This window comes from Trichosurus vulpecula, chromosome 4 (genome assembly GCF_011100635.1).
Source record: "Trichosurus vulpecula isolate mTriVul1 chromosome 4, mTriVul1.pri, whole genome shotgun sequence".
Lineage (NCBI taxonomy): Eukaryota > Metazoa > Chordata > Mammalia > Diprotodontia > Phalangeridae > Trichosurus > Trichosurus vulpecula.
The window spans coordinates 65268723-65283411 of NC_050576.1; the positions used below are offsets into that span (position 1 = coordinate 65268723).

The 14689-nt window shown below is 39.5% G+C and overlaps 1 pseudogene; it reads right to left on the reverse strand.

Moving 5' to 3' along the window:
• Positions 1–4121: 4121 nt before the first annotated feature.
• Positions 4122–5160, reverse strand: LOC118846755 (annotated as a pseudogene).
• Positions 5161–14689: the final 9529 nt, after the last annotated feature.

Genomic DNA, 14689 nt, shown 5'->3' on the forward strand with positions numbered 1-14689 from the left:
CCCATCTTTACTGCAGTAAGGGAACTATGGATGTGGACCATTACCTATGCCCTAAGACTTAGTTGATATGTTGGCTAGTTTTGTTAAGCTGTTTTCTGCCCCTTTCTTTTTTTATTCTTTGTTACTGGGACATTGCCAGTCATCTTCACTTCCACCGGACTCCCATGACTCTGGAGGAGATGAAGCTAATGATTTTGCACAGCTCAGCCTCACTTAAATCCAATTCACTTGCAAGTCAAGGCATAACCCTCCTGATGTCATTAGTCCTCTTGGAAAATGAAGGACGGACAACAACAATTCTTTGTTAACAAGGAATGGCTCTCTGGGTGATGCAGATGAGAAGAATGTGTTTAGAAATTAAAGATAAAGATTAAAACTGTAAAGATGAAAGATATCAATAACTTTAAAATAATTCATTAGGCATAAATTGTCCTCCATTGTAGAGTTGAATAGAAGAACAAGTTCTTAGCTACACTTCTAAAGCTTAACAAGCTAGAAACTCAAAGAGAGGAATTTTAAAAACTATTATCTTATTTCTCAAGAATTGTCCTACCAATTCCTCATATCACAGAAGAGGATAAAAATTGTGCTGAGAATCATAGACATTAATCATAGACTTGTTTTTAACTGTACATTTCTTCATCGATCTTTAATTTAAAATCAATTTACTATTTTCATTATCATCTCTTTGGAGGGAAAGACTAACCTATATCAGTTTCGGGAAATTTTTGATCAAAATGTACATTTTGCGGAAAGCAAAGACCAGATTGAAATAGAATGACCACCAAGGATGAATAGCAATTTGATGACTCACAGTCTACCCTATGACTCAATTATCTGTATTACAGAGTTAGTACCAAGCACCCACAAAAACTTCACACTTTGAGACATATAAATCCCAAAGTACAAACAACAGCTGAGTGATATGTCACATTACATCCAGCTCTAAAAACAGATGATGACAATGGAAAACTTAAAAATATTCACCCAAAAATGTGACTCCAGGACTACATGTATTTTCACATTTAAATGTGAGTACCACAGTCTTACCCTTAATGAAATGTTCAGACCTTGCACAATAAGAGCTAAATAAATATTCATATGTCAAAACCACACTGTTCCAACATAATAACACTTAAATGATCAACCAGAGAAATTATAATGAACATAGATTTTCCATATCATCAGGAGGTTAATTCCTATTGTCTTATTTCATTGTTGAAGTTCTGTGGATACCAACATGCCATGTTGTAATGGCAACTAAAGTGAGACTTTTTGCTGTTTTTTTCCTTCTGTAGCACTAAGGCAATCAAGTGCCTTTGATTGAGCCTTGCTTTTGTTTGAATCAAGAGTCTTTGATGGCATCAAGAGCCTTTGATAACCTTCTTAAATCACAAGAAAGCCTAAGTCACATGAGTTTGAGTCGCATGGTTGTGACTCCCTCTGACCTGAAGAAGTGTATATATACTCTAAGGTTAGCATTTTGCTTGGGAGGCTCACTCATTGGAAGAGTGTTCCTGTGACTTAGCCAGATGAGACTCTGGGTAGCCATTAAGGAGTCCCCCATCTGGGGGACGGAGCCAAGATGGCGGCAGGAAAGCAGGGACTTGCTTAAGCTCCCCCCCAAATTCCTCCAAACACCTGTAAAAATGGCTTTGAACAAATTCTAGAGCTGTGGAAGCCACGAAATAGCAGAGGAAAACAGATCTCCAGCGCAGGAGAGCCTGGATGGTTACCAGGAAGGGTCTATCAGACAGCACTGAGAGTGGAGGGCCGCCCAGCATGAGCCATGCAGGGAGAGACCAGACCCAGAGTCAGCCAGCTGGAAGAGGCCTTGGGGCCATGAAACAGTGATCTGTGGCAGTTACCAGACTTCTCAACCCACAAATGCCAAAGAGCAGGTTAGGAGGAAACTGTAGGATCTAGTTCAGAGCATTCTGACTGCCAGCTCCGGGGGTAGAGGAAGTTGTGCAGTGGTGGTGGTAGCAGCAGCAGGAATCTCCTGAGGCTGCCTCCACAAGTGCCAGTGTCAGTGGCTTCCCTGGCTCACAGGGTGGGAGGAATCTAGGAGTAGATCAGAGCGGGAATCCAAGGAGCACTTTGTGGGCACAAAGGCAGATTCTCTTGCTGTGCCCTGCTTGGATCTGAATTGCAGTCTTGGTTGGTGGTTCTTGGGGGAGGAGGAGCACTGCTGTGACAGAGCCTGGGGTGACAGTGGAGTAGAATTAGCTCTGAAAATAGCAGTGCTTGAACCCTAAAGCTTGGGACAAAAGTACTCTCTACTCTACAAGTAGTCATGCCCTGACAAAAAGATCAAGGGTCAAGTAGTTGGCTGGGAACATGAACAGGCAGCAAAAACAAACTCACACTCAAACTCAGACTCCAACTCAAGCTCTAGATTCCCTTTTTGGTGACAAAGAAGATCAAATCATACAGTCGGAAGAAGTCAACAAAGTCAAAGAGCCTACATCAAAAGCCTCCAGGAAAGATATGAATTGGGCTCAGGCCATGGAAGAGCTCAAAAAAATTTGGAAAAGCAAGTTAAAGAAGTAGAGGAAAAACTGGGAAAAGAAATGAGAGTGATGCAAGAAAACCATGAAAAACAAGTCAACAACTTGCTAAAGGAGACCCAAAAACGTACTGAAGAAAATAACCCCTTAAAAAATAGACTAACTCAAATGGCAAAAGAGCTCCAAAAAGCCAATAAGGAGAAGAATGCCTTGAAAGGCAGAATTAGCCAAACGGAAAAGGAGGTCCAAAAGACTACTGAAGAAAATACCACCTTAAAAATTAGATTGGAGCAAGTGGAAGCTAGCAACTTTATGAGATACCAAGATATTATAAAACAGAACCAAAGGAATGAAAAAATGGAAGACAACGTGAAATATCTCATTGGAAAAACCACTGACCTGGAGAATAGATCCAGGAGAGATAATTAAAAAATTATTGGACTACCTGAAAGCCATGATCAAAAAAAGAGCCCAGACATCATCTTTCAAAAAACTATCAAGGAAAACTGCACTGATATTCTAGAACCAGAGGGTAAAATAAAAATTGAAAGAATCCACCAATCGCCTCTTGAAAAAGATTCCAAAAAGAAAACTCCTAGGAATATTGTCACCAAATTCCAGAGTTTCCAGGTAAAGGAGAAAATACTGCAAGCAGCCAGAAAGAAACAATTTGAATATTGTGGAAACACAATCAGAATCACACAAGATCTAGCAGCTTCTACATTAAGGGATACAAGGGCTTAGAATATGATATTCCAGAGGTCAAAGGAACTAGGATTAAAACCAAGAATCACCTACCCAGCAAAACTGAGTATCATGCTCCAAGGCAAAATGTGGATTTTCAATAAAATAGAGGACTTTCAAGCTTTCTTAATGAAAAAACCAGAGCTGAATAGAAAATTTGACTTTCAAATACAAGAATGAAGAGAAGCATGAAAAGGTAAACAAGGAAGAGAATTCATACGGAACTTACTAAAGTTGAATTGTTATGTTTACATTCCTACATGGAAAGCTGATGTGTGTAATTCAGGAGACCTTTCTCAGTATTAGGGGAGTTGAAGGGAATATAGACAGAGGGCACAGGATGAGTTGAATATGAAGAGATGATATCTAAAAAAAATGAAATAAATTTAAGGAAAGAGGAATATATTGAGAGAGGGAGAAAGAGAGATATAGAATGGGGTAAATCATCTCTTATAAAAGTGGCAAGAAAAAGCAGTTCTGTTGGAAGGGAAGAGGGGGCAGGTGAGGGGGAATGAGTGAATCTTACTCTCATTGGATTCAACTTGAACAGCAAATAACATACACATTCAACTGGGTATCTTACTCCACAGGAAAGTAAGGGGAAGGGGATAAAAAAGGGAGGATGATAGAAGGGAGGGCAGATAGGGGAGGAGGTAATCAAAAGCAAACACATTTGAAAAGGGACAGAGTCAAGGGAGAAAATTGAATAAAGGTAGGCAGGATAGGATGGAAGGAAACATAGTCAGCCTTTTACAGCATGAGCATTGTGGAAGTGTTTTGCATAATGATACATGTGTAATCTATGTTGAATTGCTTGCCTTCCTAGGGAGGGTGAGTGAGAAGAGAAGAGGGGAGAGAATTTGGAACTTAAAATTTCATAGGCCCACATAAGGGCAAACTGAATATTTCAATTTTGGTTGTGATTTCTGTTTCCTGACACTGCTTACAGCAAAGGGAGGTACATTTGTTCATAGTATCTAGTTCACAATGAAGTCGCTGGATAGCACTGCCAATTTTAAAGAGCTGGATTCATAATGCATCATCAATAGGAAGACAGGCAGCTACTCTGTTAGAAAAATCAATTGCATTTGAAGGAAGAGATTCATCTTTTAGATTTTCATCCCATTCATGTAGTTGTCTCTTGATTCTTTCCACTAAGGTTTCAGCATCATATGAGGAATAGAGCCAGGGAGGCCAAGAAGTTAGACATGTACAGTGAAACTTCCTCTTCTGATGTTTGTGTCACCACTGAGATGAATAGTGGTCTTCCCATGACACATGTTTTGAAGATGGAAAAAGCTGACATTTACTAAGTGATTCCAGTTGGATCGCAGACATGGTCGAAGGCAACACTAGCTCAGGAAGGGTTTGCACTTTTGCTTGCTGAATTCCACCTGATTGAGCTCTTATTTCAAGTACTTTGAACCTCTGTCTTCCTACAGCTTTCACTTTTACTATTTCAGTTCCAAAGTCCTGCTCTTCCCGATAGGCATATATTTCGGCTGTTGTCCCAAAAAGTGCTTCCCTTTCCTGTATGTTACTGTATGCTAGAACTGCAAAGGTTCTGTGTTTCCGAATTAAATTCTGCACCACGCTAACTTCTTGAGGGTGAAAAAGTTAAAGTGGTAAGGTCTGTCCAGGAATCAACATCATCATCACCTGTGGCAAAACTGGAATCACCTGACAGCTGTCATCATCATGCAAAGTCCTGCCATGAAATTCTTCCATATCAGAGTCCAGATACATATGAGACGTTGGCAGGCTGGTGTCAAAATTTTTATATTAGGTTTTTTGGCTTTTTGGCTGTCCTGATCTTCAATCTCCATTTCATCATCTTCTTCACTTTTGGGCACGAGCTCAGGTGGTTCCCCATGTTTGGTTTTCTTCCGCCACCTTCGTCAGCCATGTCTGTTTACCTGCAGGGCAGCCTCAGCCCTTCAAGTTCTTAAAGACATTTTATTTTATTATGTATCCTACTTTCTTCGAGAGGTCTTTCCAGGACCACCTTCTCACCTCCAAATGCTAGTGCCTTCCCTCTGAGATTACCTCACCTGTGGGGTGTCCAAGAAGGACTAGCACACCTGAGGGTGTGAGGATTTGCCAAGCACTTTTCAGGCCTGCTCATTCACCTTTGGCGTTTACCGGGCTCCAAGAAGCTGTAGTATGCATAGCGGCCACACCCTAGTGCACCATCTTGGTAGACAAGCTAAATCAGGCTGAGGGTAATCAACAGCCTCAAATCCAGCAGTTAGGAGGATATCTACCTCCCGAGCACATGAAGACATCCTCCATCAGGAAGGGTGGATGAGAATAATTTTCTCCTATGGCCATGAAGGTGACTGAAGCAGGGGCTGTGTCATACTTAGAGTTTGGTTAGACATCGAAGAAGCCAACATCATCCACTATATCCTGGGCCATCACCAGTCATCTTGACTTTTGTCTTGCTACTGGACTTTAATGACTCTGGAAGAGAGAGAGAGGTTAACAACTTTGTGCAACTCTGCCTCACTTACATCCAATTCACGTAGGAGTCAAAACATCACCCGGTGATATCATTGGTCCTCTTTGAAAATGAAGGACAAACAACAATCTCCCATATACACACTAAGTTCCTCTGTAATATCCATTTTAAGAGCCCAGGACAGTCAAGTTCATTTCCTTATCACTCTCTAGGCTCCCGTCCTAACTCTCCAGACTTCTTTCTCAACCAATTAATTCTCTTCAGCCTTCTCATCCAGAAAGATCACTCTGCCCCTTTAGTTCCTCCCTCTGATTTGTCAGTTCCCTCTAGAATCTCCATTATAAGGAAGAAACCAGTCCAACCACACTCCTTCATTCCTCTCCAGACACTGCTACAGCTCCAGACTCTCTGGATTTCTTTCTCCACCATGTTCTCTCAGGTACCTTCTTTCTCTTCCCTTTCCCCTTTTCAGCTTCCTTTTATGTGCTGTTTTCCCATATTTAATGTAAGCTCCTTGAGGGCAGAAACATTTTCATTTTGCATCTTTATTTTCCTATCACTTGGTATGGTGCCTGGCACATAATAATTGCTTAATAAAAACTTGTCAACTTTACTGTAAGCATATTTTTGATTCTCATACTAATTACATGTATATTATGATGAACTAACATTTTATAGCAATTTAAGATTTACAAAGCATCTCATAAATATTATCTCATTTAAGCCTCACAACAATGCTATGAGTGTTATTACCCTCAATTTAAATAAGACTCAGGGAGTTTAGGTGACTTGATTATAGTCACATAATTGTCAAGTACTGGAAGCAGGATGCAAACCCAGGACTTTTTTACTCCAAATTTAGCAGTCTTTCCATCATATATCTTTGAACAGGATCTAGAAGCAGCACCTTCTGAACTTGATAGCAGTGAAGAAGGTTCCTGCTCCTTCAGAGAGAGAAAATAATTAGTTTTATTGGGATTCAAAAGGATCTTTGGATGTGAGCTTTGTGAACAAAACAAAATTACTTAGAAGTAGCACGCATTATTATAAATAATAAGTAGAAGTGATGTGACACATTGTTATAAGCATTATTTATCATAGAGATATGCTTTAGGTAATAGGAAAAATGCTAATTGATTTTCTATATCTGATCAGTTTAGAAAAAAAGTATAACACCATTGGACAGATAGTTCAAGGAGATCTGACAGAGTAAGGGAAAAGGTGCTACATATAACAAAATGTTTATAGCCTGTTTCTTTACGGAAACAAAAAACCTGGAATAAAATAAGTCCTCATCGTTTGGGGTATGGTTGACCAAATGTGGTATATAAATATAACAAAAGACTACTGTACCACAAAAAACCATGAATTGGAGAAATTCAGAAAAATTAGGGAAAGACACTTGAATAAAGCAGAGTGAAGCAAGCAAAAACAGGTAATAATATACACCAGTTGTATCAAACTCAGATAGAAATGGGAACCACTTAAGCCATACATAAATATCCCTATGAGCCACACATTGACTTAGAAAATCATATATATTTAAATATCTTTTTTGTTGTTAATATGTCAACACATTAAAATCAGATATAAACTACATTTTAATCTGGTTCCTGCAGCACTTAGGAGTGTTGTGGCCCACTTGCCTACATTGACTACAATAATGTTGATTATAACAACACTAAAAACAGTTAAATTGACAGTAATTTCATAAACAACCTCAGTCCTAGAGAGTCGATAAGGAAACAAAACTTCCTTCTCTCAATTCTTCCACAGAGGTGGAATTTTGCAGCATCTTCTGACTTTGCTTTAATGTTTCTCTTTCTTGCAAGGATATATTCAATCCTTATGTCTGTTTTAGGGATGGAGGGTGATGAGATTCAAGGAACAAGATGTGATATAAAAAACAAACAGCAGCAGTAAAATTTATAAAGAAAGACTGAGCGAGATGATACACATGGACGTGACCAAGTAGTTGTATATAATACATTATTATGTATACTGTATGTAATACAGTAATAAATTGTATACTTTTGTTGTCTGAGCATGTGATTTCGGGGATATGTGGAAACTCACAGCATTCCCTCCACTTTTATAAAGTGGAAATTCTTTTATAACTCATAGCCCTTACAGAGTTAACAGGGTGCACTAGGGGGATACAGAAGGTGCTTGTTCATTGAACTGATTTTTTAAAATTATTGGTCTGAAACCACAATTTTGCCTATGTGTGAGGATCTCTACCTTAGATTCTCAAAGAGTTGAAAAAGGCATCTAGAGTTTAAGCAACTTTCCTTGTTCAAGAAGCTGGGGGTGGCTGAAGCCAGGTCTTCCTTCCAAGACTAGGCCTCTAGCCACTATGCCATACCAATGATAATAGCTAGGATTTATATAGTGCTTTAAGGTTCACCAAGCACTTTGCATATTGTATCTCATTTGAACTACATACAATAATCACCCCCATTTTATAGATGAAGAAACTTAGACTGAGAGGAATTAATTGATTTGGTTGTGGTCACACTAGTTAAGTATCTGAGGCAGCATTTGACCTCAGGCCTTCCTGACTTTTAAGGCCAACAACATTCTATTAACTTCATCAAATTCTCTTTTTTTCCTTTAACAAATATTTATTGTTTATTTTAACTGATTAACTTATTTATTCTTAGTTTTCAATATTCACTTTTATAAGATTTTGAGTTCTAAATTTTCTCTCCCTTCCTTCCCACCTCCCTCCCCAATATGGCGATCTGATACAGGCTACACATGTACAATCATATTAAACATATTTCAACAGTATTCATGTTGTAAAGAAGAATTAGAACCAAAGGGGAAAAGCACAAGAAAGGAAAGATAAAAGAAAAAAGAGAAAACAGTATGTTTTGATCTGCACTCAGACTCTATAGTTCTTTCTCTGGATGTGGATAGCATTTTCCACTATGAGTCTTTTGGAATTATTTTAGATCATTGCATTGCTCAGAAGAGCTAAGTCTATCAAAGCTGTTCATTGCACAATGTTGCTGTTACTGTGTGCAATGTTCTCCTGGTTCTGCTCGCTTCACTTAGCATCAGTTCATGTAAGTCTTTCCAGGTTTTTCTGAAGTCCACCTGTTCATCATTTCTTATAGCATAATAGTATTCCATTACATTCATATATGACAACTTGTTCAGCCATTCCCCAATTGATGGGCATCCCCTCAATTTCCAATTCTTTGCCACCACAAAAAGAGCTGCTATAAATATTTTTGTACACGTGGGTCCTTTTCCTATCTTTATGACTTCTTTGGCGTACAGACCTAGAAGTGATATTGCTGGATCAAAGGGTAAACTGCATCAAATTCTTGCCTAACTATATACTGTATATTCTCTACTTCATGGAGTTTTTGTGAGGGGAAAAAGCGTTCTTCATACCTTAAAGTACTATGGAAATGGTGAGTTATTATAATTGTAACTTCTATCCCAAAGCCCATTGGTATGGAACTCTCTCCTCAGCGATAGAAATGAATGCCCTGCCCTCTAAAGGCAGAGCTTGAGCCTTCTTCAGTCCTCCTCAGGGACTCTTCAAGCTTCATTCCCCTTCAGGGAGAAGGAAGATTCCCATCTGTTTTGTGTGGCTCAAAGGGAGGCCAAATAAAGATCTCTAGCTTCTTCCCCCACCTTTCTCCAAAGAAGACTAATTCCTGCTGGGAGGGGAAGCAGGAAGTTGGGGCTGGTGGCCACTTTGCTAGAATTATAACCATCTAATCTCTTAAATATTATTAATCTAGGAGATATGACTGGGTTCAATCTAACTTCTGAACTCTTTGTCACTGGGGTGGGGGGAAGGCACCCAAGCTTTATATCTAAGGCTTGACCACTTTCTCACTAAATACCAGGGTACACAATGAACATACTTGGAGAATAGCAAAGAAACTCATTTATCCAAATCATAGCAAAACAGAAATCAGAAAAGCTATACATAAAAGAATATAAAATGAAGGAGTGAGATACTCTCTGAAGTCTCTAGGGTAGCAAGCTGAGAACAGGGACATGATGGAAACTGCCAGGTCTCTTCATGTCTTCCCTGAATCTTTTTCTTCCAGCAACCTGAAATAGGGTTGATCTTTTCCTCTAACCTTCTCTCTTGAAGCTGGAAGCCAGAAGTTTTGACCTTCTACATTGAAGCTGGAAACCAGAAGCACTCAAAGCATCTCAAAGATGAAGAGTCAAAAAGAAGACTCAAAAGTTTTATGAGTCCTGAGAGAACACTCAAAGGGGACTGGTGAAGGCTGGGGTTCTCTTGCTTCTCACCAAATCTGCCCTGCCTCTCATGCAAGGGAAAGCATTTATTTCTACCAATGAGGAGAGGGTCCCATACCAATGGGCTTTGGGACAGAGGTTACATAATTATTATTAGGATGGTGATGATAATGTTGGTGATGGTATTTGTTTGCAAGCTTATAGTTCCATACTTTTTTTTTAACCAAAAAAATGATATATCTTAGACCTAGACTATTTAACTGACCACAAGGTCATTTCCATGCTATCTACCATGAAGCAACTCCCCTTGAACCTAGAACTTTCCTGAGATCCTGTGTTGGGTGATTTAATCCACTCAGTTTTAGAACCACTGCCCTGGGTCCATGCTATGCTGACCAAAGAAGCTGCTAATATAAACTCGAAAGGCCCACTATTTTCTAATAGTTCTAGATACCAAGCTATATTTCATATTCCACATGACCGTTCATCCTCACCATCGATTCCCCTGTGGCTTCACTCACTATCCTTGTGATTTCATCCTCACCATCGATTCCCCTGTGGCTTCACTCACTATCCTTGTGATTTCCCAAAGTAAAACATTCTTCCCTGATTTCCACATGTTATATAATCCCTTATCTGTATTATCTCCCCATAGTAGAAGGGGTGTGTGTGTGTGTGTGTGTGTGTGTGTGTGTGTGTGTGTGTGTGTATACTTGAGGTCAAGGACTGCCTTGCTTTTGTCTTTGAATCCCCAGTACCCGACAATAATAAGTATTTACTCGATGCTTTTTATTCATGTATTACCTGGGCAGGCTTAGCTTTAAAGGATTTTTGGCTGCTTCTGAAAATCAAACATACTTTCAGAGGACAGAGATTTACCACCACCACGAATAGTTAACTTTTACATAGCACTTTAAGGTTTACAAACATTACCTCATTTTAGCTTTATGACACCACTAGGAGGTAGGTGCTATTATTTTCTCCATTTTGAAGACAAAGAGACTGAAGACGGGATAGGTTAAGTGACTTGCCCAGGGTCACACAGGTAGCGTCTGAGACAATATTTGAGTTTAGGTCTTTCTGACACCAGGTCCAGTGCTCTCTGCACTGTACCACCCACCTCTCCCTGCTATTAAGGACATTCAAAAGAATGAGAGCAGTCTTAAAAGAGAAATTCCAAATTTTCTGAGGAATGGCAATATTTATAGATTAAACATCTACCCCCTCCCAACCATATAACCACTTTAAAGGAGACAAGACATTGTTGAATATGTACATTGTGGTAATTTTATTTATCAACCATTTCATCATTATATGTAAAAAACTATAGAAATCCAAGGTGTTAGCATATGTTTTCTACAAACGACTTTAAACTTGAGTTTACTCTCCCTGGGAGAGAGAGCACTCCCAATTCCTGAGGATATTTTCCTTCAGTCCTTGTTATGCCTTTTCAATAAATATTGCTTTTTAGAAGTTAGTTGATGCAGCCCAGTAGATAGAGCACCAGCCCTGGAGTCAGGAGGATCTGAGTTAAATAAGATCTCAGACACTTACTAGCTATGTGACCCCAGGGAAGTCACTTAACCCCAATTGTCTCCCCTCACCAAAAAATAAATAAAAGTTAATACTAACCAGTTGACATATTTTGTCATGAGGAATACTACATAAGAGAATATGAGTGATAGAAATAGAAAAACAGCACCATAGGGTTACTCAATGATAGACTTCTCAGGGGAGACATAGGCACTCTTTGGGGATTCAACTTGTTGAAGTTAGGAACAGCCTAGAGTAGGGCTGTCCAACCTTAGGCTTTTATTGAAACAACAGACAATATATTTTGATTTGCCATTTTAGTGAGAGCTCTGGGGTAGCTCTGCTTCCTTTACTAAAGCATTTATGTAAATTTATATACTTGTAGGCAGGCCACATAAATCACACTGTGGGTGATGCACAGCCTGCCAGCAGCCAGCGGCACTTTAAACAACCCTGGCCTAGAGGAAGAACTACATGTTGGGGTTTCATCTGTTATAAACTCTGGATCCTTTGTATTTTGGGAGATCCATTGAAAGATTCTCCACCGGAGACTCTCATTATTTGATATGCCAGTTTTTAGGATCTTCTAGAGGAAAACTAGCATTTTTTCCTCTCCTTATTTTAGCTATCAGTTAAGCAGCATATTTCCTCATATACTTGACTAGTTTCTATGTAATAAATTTCAATTGTGTGAATGTTTATGTACTCAAAGATCCACTGTATTACTGTACCCATTTGTTTATGTTTACCTAAAGCTAAGCGAAAATCACTCTGTGATGTTATAAATGTTCTTTCCTTCTTTTTTCCTTTTAAGCAGACTTAGACTGATTTCTTTGTCAGTCAATCAGAAAGATTCATTAAGCACTTTCTAGTGCCAGGCATTATACTAAGTGCTGTGGATACAAAATAAGAAGTGGGAGTGGGGGTGGAAATGGTCCCTTCCATCAAATTGCTCACATTCTAATGGAGGAGGCAACAGGCAAATAACTACGTACATAGAAGATACACACACACACACACACACACACACACACACACACACACACACATTGTAAATGTAAAGTAATCTCAGAGGAAAGCCAGTGAGAGGGACTAGGAAAGGCTTCTTGAAAGTGAGATTTTTAATTGAGATGGAGGTGAGGAGGGAATATAGGGTACAGACAATGAAAAGGCATGGAGTTGGAGGATAGTGTGTCTGTCATATGTCGGGAATAATAAGTAGCCATTATATGGATCATAGAGTCAATCAGTCAATAAGCATTTATTAAGCCTCTTCTGTATGCCAGGAACTGTTCTAAGTGCTGGGGATACAAATGAAAAGAAAAAAAGACAGTTCTTACCCTCAAGGAGCTCACGGTCTAACGGGAGAAACAAGGAAACAAATTTGTACAGGATATGTACAGGATAAATTGGAAACAATTAATAGAGGGAAGATCTAGAATTAAGAGGGATTAGGAAAGTCTTCTTGATGAAGGCGGGATTTTACCTGGGACTTGAAGGAAGCTAGGGAAGCCAGGAGGCAAAGATGAGGAAGAAGAGAATTCCATGCGTGGCGGGGAGAGTCCGCAAAAATACCCAGAGCTGAGGGATGCAGCATCATGTTCATGGAACAGCAAGGAGGCTGCTGCTGGCAATAGCACCTTGTCTGAGTTACATTGTTACTCGTGTAGCAATGGGGGACTCCGGCAAACCTTGCCCTTTGGCGAGGCCACATTATCTGGGCCAGTCATTGGATTGAAGAATATGAGAAGGTAGAAAGTATAAGAGGACTGGAAAAGTAAGAAATGGGCAGTTTGTAAAATACTTTCAATGACAAGCAAAACATTTCATATTTAATCCTAGAGGAAAGGGGAAGCCATCACAGTGTTGCAAGATTATAAATAACAAGTTTGTCCCCAAAGAGAAGATAGGAGAAGATACCTCCCCCAGCTACTTTGCAGAAGTCAGGGTTCATGGCTGTGAAACATTACATAGAACATGAGATTTTTTTCAATATGTTGGTAAGTTTTGCTAAATCCGCCCCCCTTTTTCAACTCTTCTTTGTTATAAGGGATGGCTCTCTGAGAAATAGAAGGTTGGGGAAGTACACAGGAGAAAATCAAGGCAGTGTAAAACCAAAAAATATCAACATCAATCTATTTTTTTAATGGGTGAGCAGAGGTGGGTGGAGGAAATGATTTCTGAGGTCTCTTCAAGTTCTACTTCATACTATTCTATCATTTTACATTCCCTTCCTTACAATGCCATGGTCACATGCTCCCTGCCTTTCCAACTTCATACCTTTGCTCATACTGTTCTGTATGCATCAAGTACATGTGAATACTATGAGCAAGGCAAGGCTGTAGTTCAGTCACCATGAAGTGACATATAGTAGGAGTGACATTTATTTTATGTAGTTTCTCTTTAAAGGGAAAAGAAGGCTGTCCTTGGGATAGTTCTGGGGGTTAGTGTTTGAACCATTGTGGTGACTTCCTGGCCACCTGAGTTATAAAAAGACCAATCTATGAGGAATTAGGCTTTTTCAGATTTGCCAGAAGTCCCCATTGCCATATGAGCCAATACATCTTTCTGACAAGGAGCTATTGCTAGCAAAATCCTCCTGAATCAGGGACTACATATTTTTAAAAATCTTTTATTATTAAATACATTTCTTTCTATGGAAATTTACATGGCCACCAGTGTTTCACTATGTTCCAGTTCTGGGCTTGAACTACTACTGGACTGGCCTGAGTTAGTCCTAGCCCAGAACAACAGGGCAAGTCACCATGAAGCCAGGTGAAAGTGAACATAACCTATAATTTGTAGTCTGTGACAACATCCAGGGTGTCTTCAGGGCAATGTTGGGGTTAGGCCTGAAGGGCTACTGCAGCAAAGTTCTCTACAATCTGAAGTTTTAGTAGCCAAGAAACACTCATGACAGCAGCTCCTCTGAGAATTCCAGAGAACTCCAGATATCTTTTAAGTTAGGGCAGCTCAGGCCTACAGCCTTACCCCCCAGCCTGACTGTTACCTACTTTTAAAAGTCTCTAACAAGGACCCTATATTGTCAGAGTCCTTTGGCAAAGGCACATTCTCTGGGTGACTGGAAATTGTGGCACAACTGGAAAAAGTATTAGGCTTGTCAACAGAAAACCAAGGTTTAATTTCTTGTTCTAACACTTATTAGCTTTGTGGGTGTTTGTTTTTCCCTAAGCTTAAATTTTCCATG